The sequence below is a fragment of the Pteropus alecto genome, unplaced genomic scaffold (genome assembly GCF_000325575.1).
Source record: "Pteropus alecto unplaced genomic scaffold, ASM32557v1 scaffold23, whole genome shotgun sequence".
Classification (NCBI taxonomy): Eukaryota; Metazoa; Chordata; class Mammalia; order Chiroptera; family Pteropodidae; genus Pteropus; species Pteropus alecto.
The window spans coordinates 3,312,456-3,338,836 of NW_006435837.1; the positions used below are offsets into that span (position 1 = coordinate 3,312,456).

Consider the following 26,381-nt stretch of genomic DNA (forward strand, 5'->3'; position numbering starts at 1 on the left):
CCTGGTTTTGTAGGATCAGACAGGTCTTTACGTGGCTTCTTTATGCTTTGTCGCACCTCTCATGTTTGTCAGATGTCCTTCCCTGCCTTAGAAGTGGTCCTGTTTCTTCTCTGGTTCTGATCACAAATTCCGAAAGTACTTGCATTTCCAGACATAAAACAGATTGTTTATAATAAATGCCCTAAATATTTGTTGTTTTGGATTTCAGATTGCTTTGAAGCAAATAATAAAACTCATCTACTTTTGTTATATGCCATTCAGGGTGCTCTAATTTTTACTCATTCTCATCATGTAGTTGTAGTTTTAATATTTTATGCTTTGGGGATGGTTTTATGGTGGTCTAATACTCAGCCAGCTTTATTTCTTTTAATACCATGCAGTTCACCCATTCAAAGTGTACAATTCAGGGTTTTTTAGCGTATGCACAGACTTGTGCAATGTACAACCATTACCACAGTCAATTTGAGAACATCTTTATCACCCCAAAAAGAAATCCCCTCACCCATTAGCAGAGACTTCCCATTTCTTCCCACCCCGAAGCCTTAAGCAGCCCAGCCACTAATATACTCTGTCTCTACAGATTTGGAGCCAGCTTCCTTGCATTCTTAACAGTGATTTTCTCCCCCTCCTAAATTGTAGTGTAAGCCACCCACCCTCATTTCCTTCCCTGTTGCATTCTTGTCATTTGCCCCTTGATTTTTTTTTTTTAAAAACTTTTCCGATATTAGGAGGTTAGCTATAGATCCTCCTTTAAAAGCTTTCAAAGTGGATGACTTGGTGGATGGGGCACACCTGCAGAATTCATCCAAAAGAGGAGGGATGGACAGATAGCCACCACTGAGCCCTGGGACGTCCTTCCGAGTCACAGGCGTTCATTCTCTTACTCTGCAGCTGGCTTTCCTTTCACTGGCTGAGCTGTAGGGACCTTGAGAGCTAGGTCAGTGAGACCCGTGAGGTCAGAAGCTGCCATGGGATTGATCGGTGATCCCATGTGCAGTTTCTAGATATGAAAATTCAGTAACTTGCTTCTCTAAAAAAGATACTTTAATAGTCACTGATCATACAGCAGTTTCAGAATCTGCAAATGTCAGTATGTAGAATGCCCCTTACTGTTACTGACAGTGAGAAAATATCACTGTGCTTGGGCATAAATGGTTTATTCATTCAGTATAGCTTTTGCTTGCTCCACAGCCAGATTCCTTGGGTTTGAATCCTGCTTCTGCCCCTTTTATTACCTAGGTGACCTTGAGCAAGTCAGTTTACCTTTCTGGAAGCCTCTTCTCCTCTGCGGAAGGGGAGAGTAATAAATCTAACTGTGCAGGGTTGCGAGATTTAAGATAATATATGTAAAGCACTTAATACAGCATCTGGCAGAGAGTAAGGGCTCAATAAATGTCGGCTGGTATTAAGGGTCCATATTTGATTGTGTGCCTGCTGTATACAAGGCACCAGGTTAGGGTCTGCGAGGAATAAGCCAAAGCCCTGTGAATGGAACTAGAGCCTGTTGATGTTATAGTCGTGCCTGGAGCTTGGTGGTTAATGCTGGGGAAGCAGAGACTGGCTGGCATCCACGCTTTACTCTTCTCTTTAGAACTGTAAGTTTTATTAAGTAATTTTTATAAAACACTTGTTTATAAACATCAACACAGGAAGGATTTGGCTAAGCTTAGGTTCTTGCTAAAAATAGTAGATACCGTAATTTCTTGTGGGCAAATTAAAACATTTTATCATGTACTGTTGGTAACTGGTTGCTTTAATCAAGGCAAACCATCTTGCTCAAAACAAATAATCTTGACACAAAAGGACGGTCAGGGTCCTACGTAATGAATCTACTAATTGTTTCTGGTGTTAAAAAGACATCAGCAAGGTTCCTTCCCAGGCGTGCTATGTCTGCCTCCCGTTCTTTTCCATCTCCATACTGCTGCAAACGGACGAGTACCAGCAGGCCCCTTCTGTGGAATTTTCTGAGCCACGTGAGAGAGAAGCACAGCGGACTCTTAGAACAAGATCTGTCCTGCCTTTTCTTGTGTTCCAGAATATACGTTGGTTAAGAGAAATAGAACAAGCTCCTGTTTGGTGAGGAACTCTTAGTTTTTGCTTATTTTTTACTGTTTTTATTTTTCAATTACAGTTGACATCTAGTAATATTTTATATTAGTTTCAGGTATGTAGCTTAGTGGTTAGACACTTGTATAATTCATAAACCGATTGCCCCGATCAGTCCAGCACCCACCCGGCAGCACACATAGCCTTACAGTATTACTGACCTCACTCCCCACGCTGCATTCCACACCCCCATGACCGCTCTGCAACTCCCAGTTTGCACTTCCCAGTCCCTGCACCATCTTAACCCAGCCACCCAACCCCTCTCCCATCTGGCAGCCATCGGTTTGTTCTCTGTATCTATGAGTTGTTTCTGCTTTGACCATTTATTTTGTTTTTTAGACTCCACATATAAGTGAAATCATATGGTGTTTGTCTCTGACTTATTTCACTTAGCATAATACTCTCTAGTTCCATCCATGTTGTCACAAATGGTAAAATTTCATCCTTTTTTATGGCTGAGTAATATTCCATTGTATATATGTACACCCTCTTTTTAATCCAGTTCTCTATTGATGGACACTTAGGTTGCTTCCATATCTCTGCTATCGTAAATAGTGCTGTTGTGAACATAGGTAGGAATATATCTTTTCAAATTAGTGTTTTGAGTTTCTTTGGATAAATACCCAGAAGTGGAATTCCTGAGTCATAACGTAGTTATAGTTTTAATTTTTTGAGGACCCTCCATACTGATTTTCATAGCAGCTGCACCAACTTGCAGTCCCACCAGCAGTGTATGAGGGGTCCCTTTTCTCCCCATCCTCACCAACACTCGTTTGTTGATTTATTGATGATTGTCATTCTGACAGGCATGAGGTGATATCTCATTATGGTTTTAATTCGCATTTTTCTGATGATTAGTGACCTTGAGCATCTTTTCATATGTCTGTTGGCCACTTGTATGTCCTCTTTGGAGAAATGTCTATTCAGGTCCTTTGCTCATTTTTTAATTAGATTTTTTTTTTTGGTGTTGAATTGTATGAGTATAAATTTTGGATATTAACCCTTTATCAGATGTATCATTGACGAATATCTTCTCTCATTCACTAAGTTGTCTTCATTTTGTTGATGATTTGCTTTTCTGTGCAAAAACCTTTTTGGCATCAGGGACCAGTGCTCCTATGAGAACCTAATGCCTGATGATCTGGGGTGGAGCTGAGGCGGTGATGCTAGCGCTGGGGAGTGGCTGCAAATACAGATGAAGCTCTGCTCGCTCACTCACTGCTTACCTCTTGTGTGACCCGGTTCCTAAGGCCTCCACAATACCGGTCTGTGGCCTAGGGGTTGGGGACCCCTACCATATCAGGTTTAGCCGGGGAGGATCACTTTTGACCTGGTTCTAGATGACCAGTTGACGGAATCTGGTGCAGGCTCAGCCTTCAGACCCCAAGACAGGGCCAGGGGCCAGGCATTAAAGTGCCTCCCAGAGGCATCTTTAGATAATTAGCCTGAGCCCCTTAACTCAGTGTTGTCTTGGGAAAAAATTTGTTAGGACCTCAGTTTCCCGTCAGTAAAATGGGATCAATAACATCTATTTCTTGAGGTTGAATTAAGAATCAGAAAAAAATACATCTAAAGCAGGCACCACACTGCTGTTCATGGGTCAGAGCTGTTGACCAGCCATTCTAGGCCTAGAAAAGATTGGCGAGTTAGTTTTGTGGCACCTTCAAATGAGCACCAAATACCAGGCCAGTCAATTTCTTTTGGTCACAGTAAACATCCCTTGATTATTTCATCTAGGGAGAACAAAACATGTGTGACACATATGCTGACATTCCCCTATCCTGTCCACCCCATGCCAGACTCAAGTCATTACCCGGAAGTGGCCTCAACATTCTCAACATCCAGTTGGTCAAGGTCGGCAGGAGAAACTTTCGCAGCCCGATTGTTACCCTTACAGCGTGTTGTGCGGATGAGGTTGCTGACCCGCGCACCCATTCCTCCATGGCAGTATCTTTTGAGCATCCCATCTAAACACGAGCCTAATTGAATCACAAGCCTGTAACACCCTTCGCGCCGTTTTTACAGCAGCTAGCCTTTTCTACTTGTCATCTGTGTTAGTCCTCGTTTCCTTCTAGCTTCTATTTCAGCAGCATCGCCTTCAGTGTGAAAATCCCCAGAAGGTATTTCTATTAATGGCCTTGACAGAGTCTAAGGACAGATGATTAAAAGAAGCTCTTGGTCCACTCCACGTTTTTTAAGCACCTGACTTGTACCAACCTGTGATGCGTGATAGAGCCAACACGGTCCCTGGCTTTCCAGAACTCAGTCTGGTAAAGATAAAAAATGGACAAACCCATTCTTTTATTTAGTTCTCCCCTCCACCCTGTGGCAAAGGCAGAGAACTAACTTCATTTTATAAGGAGAAAGGAAGCCGAGCGAGCTGTTTAAGTTCGTTGAATAGCCGTTGCGTGGAGGCAGATTGGTTTTTAGCAGCATGCTGGTAGAAGCTTTGTTGGGGAACATGCTCTTCCTGGCTGGCAGTGGGGCATTCACACAGGAGCATCAATACCCAGCAGCCATTCTTCTCTTCTTACAGAGCTCAGGAATGGGGGTAGACAGCAGTGGGACCTAGCTATGAGTCACTTCAGACCTAAGTTATTCTTGGTGGTTCTATTCCCCTTTGCCATGTGGTCACTCTCCTGGCTCCCTCGCAGCCATGTGACCCATTACCAGCCAAGGAGACTTAAGGGGAAGATGACTAGAGGTCTTTGTGGGTTTAAAGAGGAACGAGCATGAGAAGAGAACCCTTTCCTCCCTGTATTGGTGCCTACACTCTTCATTCCACTTTGCCTGCTCTCCTGTGAGAATGCGATGCTGGAACTGTCAGTCATCTGGTAGTCATGACGGCGGACACAGTGAAGATGGCTGAACAGAAAAGCAAAAGAATCTTGAGTCCTTCATCTTCTTGCCACCGAAGGAACCCCAAGACTCTTTCTTCCTAAGTGCCTCATGATAAATGAGATCACAGAAGTCTTTGCGCTTAAGTGTAGTCTCTGGACCAGTGACATGACCATCACCTGGGAGCTTGTCGGAAGTGCAGATGCGTGGGTCCCACCCCCGCCCTCACTGAATCAGGATCTTTGGGTGTCGGGGCCTAGCATGTGTGTTTCTACAAGCCCCCAAGGTGATTCTGATGCAAACTCAGGTTTGAGAACCACTGGTCTAAGCCATCCTAACTTTCCTAAAACTGATCCCATCTGGGTCAATGAGGAAAGAGCTGGCATTTACCAGTCAGTTTTCCATGTCTGGATGTGGACCAGGTTTGTCTACACTGGCAGCCAGTCATACCAGTGGCTGTGACACTGATCTATTGGCTTAATTGGTTTGATGATGCTCTTTCCAGGGGGCCCCAGTCAAACCTGCCCGAGCTCTGGGGTGTCTGTCAGTATCTGGGTCTACAAGCACCTGCCTGAGCCTGTCGAGGCCCCTACAACCCGCTACTCCACGGGAAACCCTAGAAGTTATTTTCCCCTCAGAACTGAATGTGACAGGTATACTATTTAATCGTTTCCAATGAGGAAAAGTATTCTTTTCTCCAATAGTTAGAGGCAGGTGGAAAAGACGCCAGACGTAAGGGTCACACCGATATGCAGATGGAATGACATCTGAGGTGTTCAGACCACATACACTTGCAGAGAGCCTGCTCTGGGCCGAGTGCTGGGAAAGCAGTAGTAGACAAGATAAAAGGACATGGTGGAGCTGGAGCATCACAACCGCAATGACGAGGAATAGGGGCCGTGGGGACACATGGAGTGCTCCCTCCTGGGGTACCTGGGTGGAGCAGGGAATGCTTCCTGGAGGAAGTAGCCACTCATCTGAACTCAAGTGTGTGTTCTGGGGTCAAGGGAGGGCGTTCCAGGAAGGGGGCCCAGCCTGTATAAAGACCTGGAGGTGAGGTGGGGGAGACCCTGGCTCTTGCAAACAGGAGACAGGAGTTCAGTGTGGCAGGAGGGCAGAGTCTCCTGGGAAATGGTTGTGTTCAAGCTCTCAGACCCTGGGATGCATCCGAGTGGCAGGTTGAGATGTAGACAGAACGACATTTAAATGAATTATTAATATGAACTGGACTCTTATTGTCTTAAATGGAAATAATTTATTTACTGCTTTTTATTATGGCCTGCTAAATGCTATGTGGACAAAGCGGGCCATATTGTGGGTACTGCTCGCTCTTCCCCTCCCTGTCCTGCTCTGTCCTCCTCACGTTTGCTGTTAGGTAAAGTATTAATGTATACTCTTTCCTGTGAGCAGGGGCACTTGCTAACTAGTTGTTTGGGACCTTCATAAAGCCACTTCATCTCACTACACCTCCCTTTTCTGCTCCCATGACGTGGACTAAAACAGTATTTCCCATCACTTGTCCAACCCTGACAACCATCTGGGCTGGATTTTGGGAAGTCAGGTTGTCTGCCGCCTCCTGGGAGATGCCGGTTCACCAGGTTTGAGGAGGACTTTGGGAGTCTGTATGTTTTAAACTAACTTTAGTATATACATAATTTATAGACATCCATACATTTGTATGTATAACTTGCATACAAGAAAATGCACCCATTTTGAGTGTAGCAACAGATGTGCTTTGACAAATGTGTGCGAGTGTCACATTTGTGGGAAATCACTACCACAATCAAAATGCAGACAGTCCCATCACTGTGCTTTGCACACTGCCCCCTCCCAGCCCCAGGCAACCACTGATGTGCTTTCTGTTATTAGAGATTCATTTTGCTACTTGTAACATTTCGAATAAATGGAATCACATAGAATGTCCTCTTTTCTCCATGGCTTCTTCCACTCACTGTGTTTTCGAGATTCATCCATTTTGCATGTGTGTATAAGTAATTCATTCCTTTTATTGCTGGGAAGTCCTCCTCTCACTGAGAATATACTGGTGTTTTCACTGGGTTGCCATTTTAGCCATTCTCTTGCTGATGGACAATTGGTTGGTTTCCGGTTTTTGGCCAGTAGAGACAAAGATACTGTGAACATTCATGTGCAAACCGCTTTGTGGACAGGTGTTTACATTTCTCTTGGGTAAATCCCTAGGAGTGGGTTACTGGGTCATGTGATAAATGTCTGCCTGAATTAGGAAAGGAACTGCTAACCTCTTCTCCCAACTAGTTGGACTGGTTTATATTCTTACCTGCAGTGTAGGAGAGTTCTGGTTGCTTGCCATCCTCGCCAGCACTTGGTTCAGTCAGTTTTTTTGTGGTATTTAAGCAATTTTTTTGCCATTCTAGTGATCGTATAGTGCTGTCTCATCATGGTTTTTCTTTCCATTTCCCTGATAATAAAGGCTATTGAGCACCTTTTCATTTGCTTCTTGGTATTTGAAGTGTCTGTTCATATATTTTGCATATTTTTTAATTGTTTGCTTATTTAGCTGTAAGACGTTTTTATATTTTCAGACTTTCACATCTTTATTCACAAGTGAGATGGGTCAATAGTTTTTTTACATTAGATTTGAGTATTTTTTAAAACTTTTTTTTTATTGTGGCTCCAAGTTTTTGTCAGACATCTGTATTATGAATATTTTCTTCTTGTCTGGCTTGCCTTTTCATTTCTTTTTTCTTTTCTTTCTTTTTTTTTTTTTTTATGCCTACAGCACCTGGTCTTCCTAGGGGGTCTCCCATCCAAGTACTAACCAGGTCCAACCCTGCTTAGCTTCCGAGATCAGATGAGATCAGACGTGTTCACGGTGGCATGGCCATAGATGCAATGGTACTTTTTAATCGGTATTTAATATTTCTAAATTAATCCTAAAGGATCTGGAACAAGAAGGTACAATCAGAGAAGTTTAGAATCTATTTTTAGTACTATGGTTTCAAACAGGGATAGGTGAGCATTTCACCCCTGGGGGAAATTTGGTCCCATCCAAGAATTGACCAGGCCCAACCCTGCTTAGCTTCCGAGATCAGACGAGATCGGGCATGTTTAGGGTGGCAAGGCCGTAGAAGCCATTTCATATTCTTAATGGTGTCTTTTGAGGATCAGAAGATTTAAATTTTGATGAAGTCCAACTTACCAATTTTTTTTTCTTTTCTACTTTAAGTTTTTTGTGTTCTAAGAAATCCTTGCCTACCCTAAGGTCGTGAAGATTTTCTCCCGTGTTTCCTTCTGGAAGTTTTATAGGTCCGTTTTGAATTAATTTTTTATCTATGATGTGAGGTGTGGATCGAGGTTCATTTTTTTGCATGTGGATGTCCAGTTCCAGCACCATTTGTTGTAAAGAATGTTCTTTCCCCATTGCGTTACCTTGACACCTTTGTCAAATACTTGATTGCTCATATACATATGGGTCTATTTCTGGACTCTTCATTGTATTCTATTGATCTATGTGTCAGGCCTTATGCCAATACTATACTGTCTTGATTACGGGAATCTGTATTTTTAATAAGTGTCCCTGGAAGGTTCTCACGATAATGTCCATTTGGGAAACACTGTACAAGATTTTTCTAAGGATCCTTCCAACTACATAGATATAAGTCTATGTATTCCTAGCAGCTCAGCTTCAATTTATACCCAAGGTCCTTGCTTCTCACAATAGGGTTCACAGGCCAGCCAGGAGAGCTTGTTCAAAATGCAGACTCTCTCCCGGCCCCAGACCTACTGAATAGAACCTGGATTATAACGAGATCCCCAGGGGATTCCCACCAGGGTTGCACAGCACTTCCCAAAAGGTCATTCATTGCCCTGAAGCAGGAGCTTTCCAGCTTTGGGGATCGTGAATAAGTCCACAATTAGGAACACATGTTACAGTGTATGTGTCGCTGTAGCTGAAACAGGTTTTCACAAATGCCTGCCCTGCCTGTGTTTGTGCTTGCTTTGCTCTTCCTTTTCCTTTCCTCTCCTCCCCTCCCTATTCCTCCCTCCCTTTCTTCCTATTACAGCTTTCTTGAGGTATAATTTACATCCTATAAAGCTGACCCATTTTAAGTAAACAGTTCGAGTTTATGTAGTTGTGCAGATATCTCCACAATTAAGTTTTAGAACACTTCTATCATCTCGAAACATTCCATGTTGCCTGTTCACAGTCAGTCCCACACCCTCTATTTCAGTACTGGTTGCTGCCTACCGCGTGCAGTCCCATACTTGAGTTGGACCAGCGCTGCAGAAGCAGTACTCAGACTAGGCTAAAAGCGGCTCTGTATTATGCCAAGGACCCTATGACATGACTGCCAAGCACAGAACTGCTTTTACACAAAGAAGTTATTTTTAGTATATATCTGTCACATAGTAATGCATCGTATATTTACAGGCACTTGAACTTGTAGAAATTAGTTGCTGAATCTATAAGTTAAAAGAATCTTGACCTTTCTAAATCCTCAAGTTGATTTGTGTATGTATTTTTACACCTGGACTGACTAGTTGTGGGTTAGACCGTGATGGTTTGCAGAGAGGTGAAATGATTTCAGATATTTTGCTCAGCAATACTTAGTCACATGTGTCTGAAATAGTGCAATTTCTTAAAATACAGAGGGCAAGATTGGTGATGTTTTATTGTCCAAGGCAGGTTCTAAAAGTCCTTTTCTTAGAAGCGGTAGAAGCCGAGTTGAATACCTATTGCAGGTTTCTGTTGTGAATGTGGAATGTATTTTCCTCTGTGATCACTGCCTTTAAGGCAAGGCCTTACCTTTCACCTTGCAGGCAACCATCACCCTCCCGTCTGTAGTTCTAGAGTCAGACCGCCTGAGTTTGCATCTCGCCTCTGCCATTTACCAGTTGTGTGATTTCAGGAAAGTGTTTAACCTCTCAGTTTTTCCCTCTTGGGAAATGGGGACAATAATAGTACTTACCACATAGATTTGTTGGGAAAATCGGAAAATTAAATGAGTTTAGACATGTCAAGCATTTAGGACTGGGCCTGGCACAATTGAGGTTGGTTATCACCATCATTATTATTATTATTAGTTTCTAAACTGGCTACTGGCGAAATCTCACATTTAGCTATTTTCCAAGCTCCCCAAATTCTTTAACAACCAAACTTAACTCATCACCTTCCCCCCGAGTCTCCCAGGGCTACTTCCCCATTTCTGTAAATGGTGCCACCATTCTTCCAGCTCCCCTGGCCCAGAGACTCAGGCTTCCTTCGCCTCTTCCTATGTGCATTCAGTTGCATATGTCCGTAGCACTTACCTCTCTGGGCTAGAATCCATCCTTTCTTTTCCATTTCCCTCTTGTTAAAATCCTCATAAACACTCATCTGGATTATTCATTCACTGTGTAGTCGAAATGGCGGGACAGGGTTTCCGGGGGTTGGTTCCTGGACTCACGTGAGTGGGCTGGGAGAACAGGATTGGGTACAGAGTGGGCCTTAGCGGTGTGAGTGGCAGGGCGAAAGGACAGTGGGAAGAGGGCTCTGAGAAGGACTAAGTCACATCTCAGGGCCCCCGTGTATTGCAACTGCCTATGGCTTTTATGTGTTCCTGGTGGCTGCCTCTCTGCATAGAGTGAAGGCCTTAGATCGAATTGGACAAGTGGCTTGTCATCAGCTTGAATGATCACCTGGAGAAAAACTTTAGAAAGTGAGTTACCCCAGTACCTGTTCCTTTGTTTCTGACATTTGGTGACTGTCTCAACTATGGTGTGTGTAGGACATCAGACCCTGGGCTCCAGTTTTGAAGCTCTAAGAGATTGCTACTATGCTCAGTGACAATACTCGGTGCAGTATTGATGAGTAAAACCTCAGGTTGCCTTGGGAACACAGGCATCCTTCCTGTTACTATAAAAAGGGATGCCGTGGCTGCAGTCGTGAAGCAGCCTATATTTTACTGATTCTCTGTGATAGGTGCCCAAAGGGAAATGCTATATTTTGTAATAACTCTGATCAAATACTTAAGACTTCCTTTAAGTGCTGATCAAATCAAGTAAACCCAGTCTTCAAATGCTTATTGGATTTTATAGGAATCAGGGCCACCTCCATCTCTGTTCCCTGGTGCCCCTGGTAAGTGGGCAGGATATTTGCTATTAAGACACAATATGGATCGCTTTCATCAGCAGGGTTAAGATTAAGGGTATAATTCATACTAAAGTCCTTAGGAGGGAACTTGTTTGCAGGAGGGACTGTGAAGGTCATGTAAAGGCAGGTGGAGTAGGTTTTGCCTCTCTGGTGGGCTGTTGCGGGGGGTGACCCTGTCTTGTAAGCCTTCTCACTCCCAGTCCCAAGGACAGTGGGTTGTTTTTGTCTCCGTTGCAGATTTGCACCATGGTTTCACTGCACTGTTGTCCAAGAAAGCGGCATTGGGCCAGTTTCTTCCATAATGATTGTTATAAAACCCTTACCATTACTATCGATGCATTTAGACACAGTCCTGTCTGGGGGAGTAAATTATGCCTGTTGATGGTGTCGAACACCTATAAGAAGTGGATTGATTGTCTATTTTTGAAGAAGAATTTTGTAATATAATAGATATTACTACAAATTGCTATAATTTTTAACAGATGTTTGAACGGGAATAGTTTATTGCGTATTTGTCATTTTTTAGCTTTTTTTTTTTTAATGCTGTATATTGATTTGGCATGAACCAAGGTGTATACAGTGTAAAGGAGGTTTTGCTGCTTGTCACATGCTACAGGGTTTACTGGAACAGGGTTTCTTAACCTTGGCACTGCTGCCATTTGGGGCTGGATGATTATTTGTTGTGTGTGTGTGTGTGTGAGGGGGTGTCCTCTGCACTGTGGGATATTTAGCAGCACCTCTGACCTCAACCCACTAGATGCCCCCATCTCAGTTGTGACAACTCAGAATATCTCTGGACATTACCAAGTGTCCCCTGGAGGCACAGTCACCCCTGGTTGAGAACCATTGTATTAGAGTTTAAGGTTTGTGCAGCATGCTGTTTTTAAAGACAGTGGCCATTTAAACACTGGTTTGCTGTCAGCTGTAAAAGAAGTGTATACAGTGACCTTTAAGTGTGACAGTTTGGCTAATTTAAAATAATGGAGTGAATCCCAAACCCCATTGCCATGATGGGCTAGCATGCTTGGATAGCATTCTTGTTCTTTGATGATGGTTTTGCGAGTGAAAGGCAACAGGCAGGATTTGAGAATACAAACGTTACCAGTTTTTATCTTCCTGCAATGAGAAACAAGGAAAGAACCAGTGACAGCCACAATAGGCAAGGCACCCATGCTCAGACAGAGCTGTAGTGCACAAAAGACCATTTCTCCTGTGTTGTTTTCAATGACAGGGGCCTTTTCTGTGAAACAGTCAGAAGAGAAGCCTGCACATGTCCATAAACCTTGAGAATTCACCTCTGAAGACCTTGTCTTCCTTTGCAAAATTCTTTCACGGAAACAAACATCAAGATTCTCATTTTACCTTTTCTCATGTCAGTATCCCAATCTGTAATCTTACTATTTTTAAAATAAATTTTTGACCACTGGCAGCAGTAAGTAGAACTTTAAGATTTAGTGCCTTTTGTTTTTCCAAAGAAGTGTTTAGGGGGAATGGGGTGAGGGGTAGGCTTGGAGGGGCTGAGCTGAGGCATATGTAATCAACAAGCTGGCAATATCGGCACGACTGTATAAAAAGCCGCCAGACTGCCCTGAATGCGGTGAGAGGGGGTGCAAACGTCTTGTGCTGCTCCTGCAGTTTAAAAAGAATCCATTTCAGCCGGGGAGCTGTTTCTGCCTCAGAGCCTCAAAGTACCCTTGAAGATGTCCTTGCTCAAGAATTATGGTTGAGTTGCAGGTGCCAGATGCCTGGCCTGTCGGTTGGGGTGGGTTGAGCAACATTGTTGGGAGTGTTTTTCAGGGAGAAAATGAACAGGAGGTTGCAACTTTGAAAATTCTTAATACGGCTCCAAATTGTTTGCAAGTCTAGAGTTATTTTCTAGCCTCTTTATTTCCCCTTTGTATTTTGTTGTAAAACTAAGGAACCATTTTGGAACCAAGGCCAGCTGGTGGGGAAGCAGGTCTGAGTACCAAACTGATGATTCGGTTTCAGTGGCTCTGTCGGTAGCCCCTCGAATTCCTGGTGAAATTGGGGCCATTTCTGACGTGGGGCTGAGCTGCCGTGAGCTGAAACTGGGAATAGAGGGGCCCGGGGCAGGGGAGTTCACTTTGGTTGGTTGAGGTCCGGTGCCCAGTGAGATGGTAGACGGGGGAGCAGGCAGCCTGAGACCCAACGGGCTGTCCTCAAGAGCGGTCCTGAGGGCTCCTGCCAACACTGTAACAGTGAGATTGGAGGGACCCCAAGTGCCTATAAGCATGTCGGTATGTGGAAATAGAAAATGAGGACAAAATAAGGAGTTTGGGACAAGGAGCACTCTGGCCTGTCTTGCCTATGCTCAAGGACACAGCTCTTCCAGCAGTAGGGACCTTATGGGTAACTGCGTCAAGAGTGACATGAGGATTGGCCAGAAGGGTCTCATGTGACCCTCTGGGATCCTCTATGCATCTTTGGCTTTCGTGGACATTAAACACACATCGCCCTGAAGAGAACAGTAAATGACAGTGCTAATAATGGGAACACCATAGTTAATTTCTCTTTACCAGCTATTACCTGCTGGATACTGTCCATAGTTTCAAAGAGATGTTTGTCAGTTTCTTGTACTTTGTTGCTGCAAAAAGTAAAGAAGAAGAATCATCTTTTCCCCCTGTTTCTGGTCCTCTTTCCAGATGTTAAGGACTTTGAGGACTTTCTGAGTCCTTTCTCAGGGTGATGAGTTGGGGGTTAGTGTTTTCACATTACACAGCCTGCACTATAAACAGCCACTTCCCATTGTGTGCAACCCCAGAACCTGCCTCTGCCCCGCAGCTGAAGGACAGACCTGGCTGGGTTAGGCTCGGAAATAACATGCCTAACATTTCTTGAGCAGTGATTATGCAGCAGGCAGTGTTCTGAGCAACACACACACACATACTCACTTTCTCTCTCTCTCTCTCTCCCCCTTCCCTCCCTCCCTCCCTCCTTCTCTCCTTCTCTCCCTCTCCCCTTTCCCTTCCCCCCTTGCTCCTTCTCTCTCCCTCTCCATTGATGCTCCTTGATCTCTGAGGGAATGGGACCCAGGCCCTCTGGCTCACGGGGTTCTCTGCCCAGCACTGGACCTAGCTGCCTTCTCCGTACTTGCTGGGGGCGGGGGTGGGAGGGTCCTTCTGTCTGCAGATGGGAGCTTTCTCCTTGGTTGGTGCCCTGCGTCAAGCGAGCCTCACGATACTTACCATGGGTATGTCAGAGCCACTCCATTACTGAAGGACCCTGAGCCCAAGTTTATACACCTGGCCATGTGTGCCCTGTCCATGGTAGAAACCTTAACACTTGCTCTGCTGTCCACGTTCACTCCCTTTTCTGGTGCCAGCTCTCACTTCCTTGTTTGTTTGTTTTTTTATGATCACCCTTGATCAGATGGGTAGACTCCAATTCCTGTGGCTGTAGGCAGTTCTGATGACCAGAGATGCACAGAGCAGGGGCGCATGGAGGTGGAGAAGAAGGGGGGATGATCATGCGGACACTTCTTCACACAGTGAAGAAGGCTGGGTGGGTGGACCTCAGAACGGAGCCACTCGGTTACCTTGGCAAGCTCTGTGCTTGACTATTGGGGGAGGGGCAGAATATGCCACCCAAAATAATGTCTCTTTCGCATAAGGATTATTTTGAGAAACTGCAGACCCCAGAGAAGCTCTGAAAACAGTAGAAGTCTATATTTAAAAAGGAAATGAACATTAGAAAGGGGGCCTATATCAGGAAGAGAACTATGACCAGAGATACCTTTTTCACCTGAGAGACTTATCTGCAGGGCAGAACAAACATTTCCTCTTCTCACCCTCCATGAATCGTCACCACCACCCCATCTTTCTTTTGTCTTTAGCTGAAGATGATATTTAGGGTGGTGGCTTGGGCCACCTTGGAGAATTTTACTGTTTTTCTGTCTCTCCCATGTATACAGGAGGCATACATGTTATTAAATTTTTCTTTGAATTACAGGGACTCCCAGCCAAGAACTCAGAAAGGTAGAGAGAAAATTATGTAGGTTTCATTTAACTAGCAAATCATGTGAATAAAATATGCTGTGCATATTGGGTCCTTTTGAAATGATACATGTGTGTAATTTAACTTATTGCAGTAACATAGGAATCCAGGTAATGCCTGCCTTTCACATGAGGATCAGGGCGGGAGTTAACTTTGTACATCACAGTGTTCAGTCAGTAATTAAGGTGAATTTTTGTAGCCATTCCTTCTTTTAGCTACCTTTGACTTTGTCCATCCCACCTTTGAAGTGAATTATCAGCTGGGGCAGAGCAAGTCTTCGAATGGAAACTCTGACCTCTTAGGAAGTCGTGGGGGGTTTCCTCGGGGAATTTTGGGGGCTCTTCGGAAGACTGGAATGTGGAGTTTATGATTCCATAGCCTGGGGCTCGGGGCCCCAGTGAGCTTCTGTCACAACTTGTTTGGTGTGTGTTCTCATTTTTCATCAGGGGAAGAGAGCCAACTGTGACTGCTTCGCTGCCAAGTGTTTTCACAAGGCCCCCCATAACCCCGGAAAGTAGGTAGTAGTGTTCCCACTTTACAGAAGAGGAGCCTAAAGCTCTGACATGTGCAGGGATTTACTCAAGGTCCCTTGACTGGGTCCCATCGGGCAGGCCAAATGGATAGGGCCAATAAGAAGCCCCAGGGCCAAGCTTTACGCACGAATGGGGAAGTGATCCAATGGAGACAATTTTATGATGGCTGTAGAGAGCGCCAGGCCATTTAGACATTGGTAGCCCTGCATCTCAAGCCAATCCCTGGGCCTCTGCAGGTGACTTCAGTTTCCACGCCGGCCCTAGCAAGGCGTACCTCCTGTCTTCCATGCTGCCTTTGGAGTCCGAGTCCCCAGCCTCTTCACGGGGCCACAGTGAGGATGTGGTTGCCTGGGAGTTTCAGAGTTATTCTTTGTAGCCTTGGGCACTAAACTAATGATATATGGCAGGTCAGCCAGCACAGAATTTTGCCTTTTCTATTTGTTGCAGTTGTTGTAGCAATAAAAACAGATGCCATACACTAGCCCGCACATACTTGAAGTGTGCCGTGTGGTGATTTTTGACAAATGTGTACATTGCCTTGGCCCAGGCTCCCCTCATTAGCAGAGTGGTCCTCTAATGGGCCCAGCCTGCCAGCGTCTCAGGCAGGAGCAGGAGTTCTTGAGATGCCCCATGGGTCCCCTGCTGGAGGAAAGCAGGGTTTAAAGATTGAGGGGGATCAGGGGCTACTTCTAGGTTGAAGTAGTAACCACAATGGTGGCAGGGTGATGATAATGCTGATACCGATGACTGCTTAGACTTTCTGAGAGCTTACTATGGCCTAAAAGCACTTGCACTTACATTCCCATGTAAGGGCCATGTCTAAACCAATGACGCTGATGCCATTAGCTAATATTTATTAGGCATTTAATATGTGCTAACAGCTTTATGTATATTCTTCTCCAAGCTTCACATTACAACACAGGTACTACTACCATCCCTATTTAACAGAAGGGAAAACTGAGGCTCAGAAGCTTCCTGAGTGGTCACAATGTTAGTGTGTGCTGAGCGGGCATTCACCTGAGCCCAGGCGGAGCCTGTTTTCTTACCACGCTCCATCATGCGTCCTGGTAAGAACAGCTCCCAGTTTCTGGACATCGAGATCCCTAGGTCAGTGCTCTTTGCTTTAGTGCCCTTCCTTCCCTCTGAGTATTGAGTTGATGCCATCAACTTGCAAGTCAGCCAGACTGGCTTTAAATCTAACCTTTACTACATAGCAGCTGTGACTTTGAACAGATGTCTTAACCTCTCTGAGTCTCAGTTTCCTCATCTGTAAAATGGGGATGCCTCCCAATGCCTGGGATTATTGTGAATAGTAAATAACATTTGGAGGGTGTAATGCCTGGCAGGAAATAGGTGCTTAATAAATTATACCTTTAGAAAAAGACACTCTGGCCCATGAATATGTGTACAGTTCTCAAAACTGGGTGCAGTTGAATTTTGTAACTTGGCACTTTTTCATTTGGTTCTGGGGAGCTTATCTGAATTGCTGGCGCAGGAGTTCCTGGGACAGCTAAATACACGTGTATGAACATAATTAGGCAATTTACTATTAAAATGGTGAAGAGCAGCGTGGTCATGTACCACCATCACAATTAGTGTTTGTGTCACCTATGTATTCTTTTTTATTTCTTTTTAGTAAGGTGTTACTTATCCTGCTAAAGACAGGATCGATCTCATTTCTACTGATTTATCAGAAGGGGCATGTGTCTACATGTGTAGACACAAACAGTGATCAGTAACTGATACCCTTGGCAGAAGATGAGGAACTTAATGCGATACATCCCTGTTCTACTATAATTTTTATGGAAAAAGGATGCCCGCTCTGGTTTTACCCTGGCAGTGTTGCGTGCACTGTCTCATCACCTGTTAGGAAAGGTGGCATGCGTGATGTGAAGGCATGTATATAAGATACCTCAGGAAGTGGGGGAACAAGTGGGCTAGAGTAGCTAGCATGGAAGAGGTCAAGTTGTTGAGCTCCCACAGTGCGCTGGGTGCCTGCGATTGATCTCTAACTCCCGCCTATAAGACAGGCACCACTGTCACCTCCATTTTACAGGACAGGTGAACCGGAGCAGTCGCTACAGGACTTGGCTGGCGTACCTTCTTCCAGTAACTGTGCAGAGGGTGTTGCGGCAGATTGGTGAGGATTACATGCCAGCGTCCCAGGCGAGGAGGAGCAGATTCATTCTCATTATGTTTGACCTTGATGTCAGAGTGCTCTGCTCTTCATGATTGTTTAGACTTCACCCAGTTCTACACTAAAAAAGCAAAACCCAAAACTGGTCTTTCTCTTAGCCGTGCAGTTGTGATTTAAGAAAATCATTTGAGTCATTTTGTAATACTCTTATCACATCTGCATTTTTCTGGAATATGTAGTTCAGTTAGCTGTTTTAAAGGAAACCTCTAGGAATTTAGCAAGCGTATTTCACCAAAACGTAACAGCGCAGTTTTGTGTATATCTTTATAGTTCCCAACTTCACTTCTTTCTTTCCAAGGACTTTTTGGTATCTGTATACATATATATATATTTTTTTTTGATGTATTTTGGTACCTGGGTTATAGTGGGTGAGAAATGGATTAGATCAGCGGTTCTCAACATATATTCCCCCGACCAGCAGCATCAGCATCACCTGGAAACTTGGAATGCAGGTTCCCAGGCCTCACCCACACCTGCTGAATCAGAAGCTCTGGGAGTAGGGCCCAGCAGTCTCTGTGTAACAGGCCCCCCCAGGGGATTTTTTCTTATGTGTGTTAAAGCCTGAGAATCACTGGATTAGTGCTCCCTCTCCCCGCCCCAAATTCTCAGCTGAGTTATTAAGCTGTTGGAAGAAATAGCATCTTCCAAAGACACAAATTGCTGTAGAAGCCACCTAGGTCTGCTCTTATCAGAGACAGAAAATGGAATCAGTGGCCACTGAAGGGTTCTCTGTAACCCCGGAGTTCTCCTAAAAGTAGTTCTTGTCTAGGTATTTGTTTCTAAAATAAATATTCCAAACATACCAGAACCCCATGTGGTTGCTAAAGAAATAGAATTAAGTAGTCAAAACAGAATAAAACCAATTCATATCTTTACTGGAAATGAGGAAAGTGTCAAGATTGAATTCTAACCTGCAGCTCTGCCTGTCCCTTTGGCTCCCAATATCACACTCACACACACCCCATACCTTCCGAGAGTCATTCAAAAGCCTTCCCGCGCTCAAGTCCCAGGCAGAATCCTCCTCAGAGGCAGCCTAACATGGCTCCTGACTCCCTTGTCCCCCATCTGTCACTTCCTTCTCTCTTTTGCCTTCTCACGCAGCTTTTGCTCCACTTTCCAGTGTCAGTAATCCAAGCTGATTCACTTCTTGCAGTCCTGAAACCCTTTCTACCTGCATTCTCCATCTGTGCAACAAAACCCCAAACTGAGCCTCCATATTGGATGAGCAGAATGGAGGAAGCTGAGAGTGGAAAGGCAGTTCTCTTTCTGGCGGAGGAGAGGGAGCACCCATCTCTGTCCTGAAGCACGTAGAGGGTTGAAGCGGGCCCCTGGGAGCTCTTCCACCTGAAAATCCATGATTCGGGATTTTGAAAGTGCCAATCATGCATTAAATTTACTTTTCAGGGTTTTTTTGCACAGCGTACACTGCTGTGATTAAGCCCTGATTTTAACAGTGTTAAGGATTGATTTATTAATATTCTCAGAGTGCCTTTAATGGATATGAATTTAATTTTGGAGAGAAATCAGGTTTCCAGACAAGAATCTTCTTTAGCTGTTAGTGTTGTTGGTTTCATCACAGTCCACTGCATTAAAGCAGTCATTCTGAGGTGTGGATGGATGCTGGCAGAAGGTACTGGGAACTGAGATTTAGCTTCACAAGGAAAGAAATTTAAAGGGAAAGTTTACTGACCTTTTGGGATTGTAATTGGTTTTCAGATTTTAATGGAAAATATGAGGCAGGAATGTGTGATACTTTCTGAACAAAAGCTGTATACCCTCATGCAAAGATGAAAAAGGTTCTAGAGTCTGTCAATTGATTTTGAGGTCCCACCGGTAGGACTGAAGTTCAATGAGATTTGAAGCTTTGACTATGATTTTCTAGCAGACTTGTTCATATACCATTACCCCTGCCTGGTTTCCACCGTACCACCCTTCATTGATCCGAATCCGATCCTGTCTCCCCTCCCCCTAGGACAGCGGCAGAGTCTAGGAGAAGTCACAATGCATTAAAGGGTCAGGAAAGATAATGAGAGTCTTCCCACTTAATATGACATTGGGTAGGTCGCTTGACTTTTTGTCTCCATTTCTTTAATCTCAAAATACGCCCCTCCCCAAATAGCCACTAACATTTAATGAGCATTTATTATAATGGAAACCCTTCACATACATAATTTCATGTAATCACAATAAGTGCTTCTTACAACATATTATCATCATTGGCAATTTTTTTCATCCTTTCTCCCCTTTTTTTTAATAAACAGTAGCGGACTAATTTTCTTTCAACCTGCCAATGTTCATTTTTGCTCCCCAGTTTTACAGAACATAATAACGAAGCTCTTGAGATTATGTGGCAAAGACACTTTACGGGGATATATGATTTTTACATACTCGAATGAACCACATACATTTGCATTCTATTAAAACTATTTTGTTGGATCACTAGCTGTAAGGACAATGAAAATCACAACCACAGTGAGATACCACCTCACACCTGTTAGAATGGCTGTTATCAATAAGACAAGAAACAAGTGTTGGGGAGGATGTGGAGGAAAGGGGACCCTTGTGCACTGCTGGTGGGAATGTAAATTGGTGCAGCCACAATAGAAAACAGTATGGAGGCTCCTCAAAAAGTTAAGAATAGAATTGGCATATGATCCAGCAATTTGTCTTCTGGGTACGTACCAAAAAATTTTGGAAACACTTATTTGTAAAGACGCATATACCCTTATGTTCATTGAGCATTATTTACAATAGCCAAGACATGGAAACAACCTAAGTGTCCTTTGACCGATGATTGGATAAAGCTGTGGTACATATATACAATGGACTACTACTCAGCCATAAAAAAGATGAAATTCTGCCATTTGCAACAACATGTTAGATCTTGAGAGTATCATGCTAAGCAAAATAAGTCAGGTGAAAAAGGACAAGAACTATATGATTTAACTCCTGCTTGGGATATAAAACAAAAAGCAACAAACAAAACAAAAATAAACTCAGAGATACAGTTCCGAAAGAAGGGGGTCAGGGAAGGATGGAGAGAGTAAAGGGGGTGAAATATATGGTGACAGAAGGACATTAGACTTCAGGGGCTGAGCACACAATAGAGTATACAGATATATTACAAAGTTGTATTCTGAAATTTACATAGTTATTAATCAGTGTTATCCCAATAAACTTAATTTAAAAAATGCTTTGTGGAACCAGATATATCATCTGGATATTTGAGAGGAAAAAGTAAAACCAGAAACCAGGGACACCTGGGAGAAGGCCACAGATGGGATTAACTCCGGGGAGTGCCGTCCAGCAGTCTGAGGTCACAAGCCCTCCAGGCGGTTCCAGTGCTCCAGAGGGAGGAGCAGGCTGAGGACAGTCCTCAGTCCTGCTGCTTGCACGCTAGAGTCACATGGGAGCTTCTAAAGCACCAACGCCCTGGCCACACCTGTGACGACTAGGTCAGCCTCTGGGAGGAAGACGCAGGCACCTGTAAGTTTTAAAGCTGCCTAGTGATTCCGTTGTGTAGCCACAGTTGAGAACTGGTGTCCCTGTGCTTAGACAGATCATCACAACACAAACCAGTCGCCGTGCAGGTGTAAATGCATCAGTGCCCTGCGGTCCACAGAGGGCAGGACTCCCGGGGGAGGGCCTGGTGGACATTGGACTCCCCATTTGATGAGCTCTTCATTCCTGGTTCCCTTTCTTTTTTTCTGGACGTTGCAGTTGCACGGAAGGGTACGTTAAAATTCATTTGATGCAATTAATTTTTAAAAGTCGAACACAGCTGGCTTCCCCTAAAAACTTTGTATTTCTATAATGGTTATTACCAGTAACATGAATAATTGACTAATATCATCTCATTAATATTCTAGTGGGAGAGTGCCTCAGGGTAATGAAATTCATTTTAAAATTAGTTTTTCAAAATGTTTTGCTGCAGCCCAAGGATAACAGGAAGTTACTCCAAGCAAGAGCAAATCAGTGGAACATGGAATTTTGTGCTGTTCTGTTAACATAAAATAGTTGTTTCTCAGCTCAGTATCCCTGTTTCATTCTCATTTCCTGAAGGGATCAGTTGTCCAGGAAAAGGCCTCCATTTTAGGGGTGCACATTACCCAGACGCGGTTGTCCAGGGGGGAAGCATTACTGCATCAAGAACGGGGCAGGGGTGCCTCTGACATGGGTGCCCTTTGTTCTCCTCCTGGGTGGGACACCTCTTCTGCTCCCTCTTTGTATGTGGGTCTCTTCCAGGACTTCACACTGGGCCAGAAGTTTTTAAATTAAACTTTCTATTTTAAGGTCATCGTAGATTCACATACAGTTATAAACAGTAGTACAGAGAGGTCACACGTACCCTTTCCCCAGTTTCCCCCAGTGGTGCCGAGTTGCAGCATGTGCTACACTGTCACAGCCAGGATGTTGACACTGGTCCAGTCAAGATAGAGACATTCTTATCACCTCAAGGGCCCTTCATGATGCCCTTTTATAGCCCCTCTTCCCTACCCCCTGGCAAGCACTGTTCTCCATTTGTTCTCATGGGATTTAAAGATAAAATTGGGTCTCTGATTTAACAAATGAAGACAATAAGTGTACACATATAATACAGGGGACAAGGGCCAAAGGATGATTGTGTAGGAAAACTAAACACTTTAGGACTTTGACCCATACAGGAAGAAGGCTTGCTTTTGGAACTGAATTCAGCATTGAGTATACCATGTCGTTAGAGGAGGTCGCTTGGTATTGTTAGTGTTCAGGTATTACGGTTACCTGCCCTGGGTCTGTTAATCACAGTCTCCCTCGATTCCTCTGGCTGTGCTGCTATGGTGGTAATAACTGGTCAAGTCCATGGCCCCTAACGAATAGGGGCTGTCTGGTTTGTGCTTCACCCCTTCTTCCGTCAAGATGAGCCCAGGGCCTCTCAGCAAGGCCCTTGGAGGGTCATCAGGAGTCACAAGGTGGAAGTTGGAGATGTGAGTTAATTGTTTACTTGACAGTTCTTTTTTATTTTTATTGAAGTAACATTGGTTAGTACCATTATTTAAGTTTCAGATATAGAACATTATATCTGTATACACTATAGCGTGCTCATCGCCAAAATTCTAGTTCCTATCCATCGCCATATAATTGACCCCCTTTAGTCATTTTGCCCTCTCTCCACCCACCTCCCGCTCCGGTAACCATCGATCTGTTATCTGTATCTATGAATTTGTTTTTAGTTTGTTTGTTTCTCTTTCTCTGTTTTATATTTTACATATGAGTGAAATCATACTGTTCTTGGCCTTTTCCATCTGACTTATTTCACTTAGCAGAATACCTTCAAGTTCCATCCATGTTGTCACAAATGGCAATATTTCATCTTTTTATGGCTGAGTAGTATTCCATTATATATATATACACACCACATCTTATTTATCCATTCAGACGTCAAGAGATACTTAAGATTGTTTCCATGTATTGGCTCTTATAAAGAGTGCTGCATCTACGGCCATGCCACCCTGAACAAGCCCGATCCCGCCTGATTTCGGAAGCTAAGCAGGGTCAGGCCTGGTTAGTACTTGAATGGGAGACCATCTAGGAAGACCAGGTACTGTAGGCGTAAAAGAAAAAAAAAATAGAGGATTGTAAGCTGACGAGGTCCTTGCAATCTGTGAGGTCAACCAAAGGTTGCCTCGCCTAAAAAATAAAATAAAATAAAAAAATAAAAGTAGCGCTGCAATGAACTTGGGGTGTACATATCTTTTAAAATTACCGTTTTCATATTCTTTTGACAAATACCCAGAAGAGGAATTGCTGGATCATATGGTAGTTCTATTCTCATTTTTTTATTTTTAAGGCAAGGCAACCGTTAGTTGATTTCACAGACTGCAAGGGCCTTGTCAGCTTACAATCCCTTATTTTTATTTTTTTTACGCCTACAGCACCTGGTCTTCCTAGGTGGTCTCCCATCCAAGTACTAACCAGGCCCGACCCTGCTTAGCTTCCGAGATCAGACGGGATTGGGCTTGTTCAGAATGGCATGGCCGTAGACAAACTGAGCTTTTAATTACATTTAATTTTGATGATCTTAAATTGAAATGGCCGCACATGGCTCATGGCTGCCATGCGATAGCACAGAGACCCCAGGTTTACCCACGTTGGGCTTTTCAAATCATTCCACCCCTCTCAGTGGTGCCAGGGCAGAATTGCTTGCCACAGTTGTCCCCAGGGTTCTCTGCCTAGCCCCTTCTCGACCCAGGAGCATCAGCCTCTCTAAAACATCCTGTAGCAAACATTTTCAAACCATCAATTTAAGAGGAAGCAAATAATTAGCCTGCGCAGGCAGTGGCCCCATGCGTGCCCAGCCAGCCAGTGCTTGGCTCACAGTAGTACTTGTTGATACTTCTGTGATGACTTAGACTCGCACTTCTCCCCAAATTCACAGGCTCGTTCCTGGGACTAGGATGGGGTTTGTTTCCTGCCTTGGATACTGGGTCAGAACTTTCATTCCTAGGCACTAAGATCAAGGTGTTACAGTTCCTCCTTTGCCAGAGAGCCACATAGGGAAGCAGCAGTAAGGAGTGTGGGCTCTGGAGTCTAGTTCTTGCATGGGAATCTAGCTTCTCCACTTCTGATGGTGTGACCTCGGACACGTTAATTAACCTCTCTGTGCCTCCCTTTCTGCACCTGTAAGACGAGGGTTGTGATAGTACCACCGTCATCATAGGGATTGGGCCGAGTAAGTCCAAGCAGTACACTTGGTCCACAGTAACTGCCCAGTTGTCACGTCCTGTTATGATGAAGCAGGTGATGAGGACTTTGAGCAAGCATGATAATCAAGATTTTCTGCAAACGTTTGAAGGTGTGACTCTTACAAATGCCCACGAGGGGGCAGCTTAGAATCATGCATGTCTCAGGAACTAAGAGCCTTCTGTATGTAAAGCCTCAAGATAATGTGACCAGTTTCAAATGCGTGTGGCCCTTTCCCCTCAGTTTTCTTTCTTTCTTTCTTCTGCGTGAAGAGCACTTTCAGTGGGGGCAGGCCTGTTAACATCTGGAGGGCGGCATGGGCAGTACAGAGTGAGGAGCAGGTCCCGAGGGGGTGGACGAGTTGATGTGAGCGCTGACTAGGGCTCCTAGACTTATCTTTGTAGCTTCTCACGCAGCATATTCTTACTAAGCAAACTCTTGAGGTAGAGACTAGAACCTCAAAGTATTTAGAGAAAAGAAGAACCTGAGTTTTTTTTTTTCTCACTGCTCCCCTTCTACTGACTACATGCCTGCCTTTGAGTGTGTACCACAGGGCTGTTGTGGCGTGCGGGGGCGGGGTGGGCAGTGGTCTGAGCCATGTGACCCAGAGATGTGTAAGCCATCTTGGCTCGGTAGCCTTTCCCTCCCCAGGGATTCTGATTGACAGGAGAACAAAACAACCAAACAGAATGAAATTATGGTTCCACGGCGGTGTGGGAGCACAGTGCACCCTGGAATCCGGGGACCTATAGGGTCTTGAAGGTGGGTGGGGTTTAAACAGGTGTGGAAGTGGATGGGAGAAAGGACGGTTTGAGCTGGAAGGTGCGTAGAAGGGAGCAGTGCTGAGGTCAAACTGGGAAGAGAGTTTGGGGCTGATTTGGGGGGCAGCAGTGATAAGCCGAGAAGTTGGGCCTTGTTTTTTTTTGATACCATTCGTGGCATTGGTAACTTTGTAACAATTAAGAGTTGACAGAAAACACACATGGGGAGTAGCACTTGTGGTCCCAGTTGATTTTCTAGTACTTGTCTCTCTAGCATTAATATCCCTGATCTATAATCCAGGCTGCAAAAGGGATCGTGACAAACCAGGGTGTATTGCATCTATCCCAGCCCCCTGTTCCCAAGGCTACCCTGCTGACTAGTCCTCCAGATCCCTCTCCTGGGCAGGGCAAGCCCCTCCCTGAGAGGGGCGGGGCACATTATGAAGTCAGCGTCTGACCCTACCAGAGAGGAGGACCCAGGCACTGGGAAAGCCAGTCTGGTTGTACTAACACTACAGCCGGTATTGCTCCCAGATACTCTACTGGAAGATGATATAAATAATACGAACGACCAGCTGTCATTCACGAGAGCAGAAAATTGTTTCTCATCCTAAAATAACCATGAAGTTCATTCACCCTTTGACCTAGAAAGCCTTCAGGGGCCTATGGAAGGTGTCTGAAGGTGAGGAGCTCCTGGGATACTTCATGGGCATTTGAGGGGGAGGGACCACTATTTGTTCCATTTTATTTCTTGTAGGAATTAAATGACAGATAAACAAGAGTATATTATATTGTTTCTTTGTGATTCAGAAACACCAAGAGTGCCATTGGAGCAAACTTAGCGGAAGTGAAATCAAACTGGAGCGTTTTGCTTCTCAGAGCTCACCTGAGGAACTCATGTGTTTCCCTTGGTATTTGGTTCCTTCTAGACAGTAGAATGTTCATTATCTATGTAATAGTCGTGTCCACTTTTGTGCCCACTTTCTTCCCTCCCCTAGGGGCCAGGCTGGGGGAGACTTGGTGGGCTTTTCTGCCAGGCCTCTCTGTCACCTGTTACACTTTCTGACCCCTCCCAGGCCAGGCCCCGGGACAGCGGCCTA

The 26,381-nt window shown here is 44.5% G+C and overlaps 1 protein-coding gene, 1 non-coding gene and 2 pseudogenes across 2 annotated transcripts in view; 2 read left to right on the forward strand and 2 right to left on the reverse strand.

Annotated features, from left to right (window-relative positions):
- The window catches only part of MAP7D2 (MAP7 domain containing 2), an 83,517-nt gene that overhangs the window by 15,419 nt on the left and 41,717 nt on the right, over window positions 1-26,381 (forward strand). The gene's annotated exons all lie outside the window — the stretch shown is intronic.
- LOC112479574 lies at window positions 7,694-7,812 on the reverse strand (annotated as a pseudogene).
- LOC112479514 lies at window positions 23,272-23,390 on the forward strand (annotated as a pseudogene).
- Window positions 23,704-23,822, reverse strand: LOC112479563. Its single transcript, XR_003046233.1, has one exon. It is a non-coding gene; the product is annotated as a 5S ribosomal RNA (ribosomal RNA).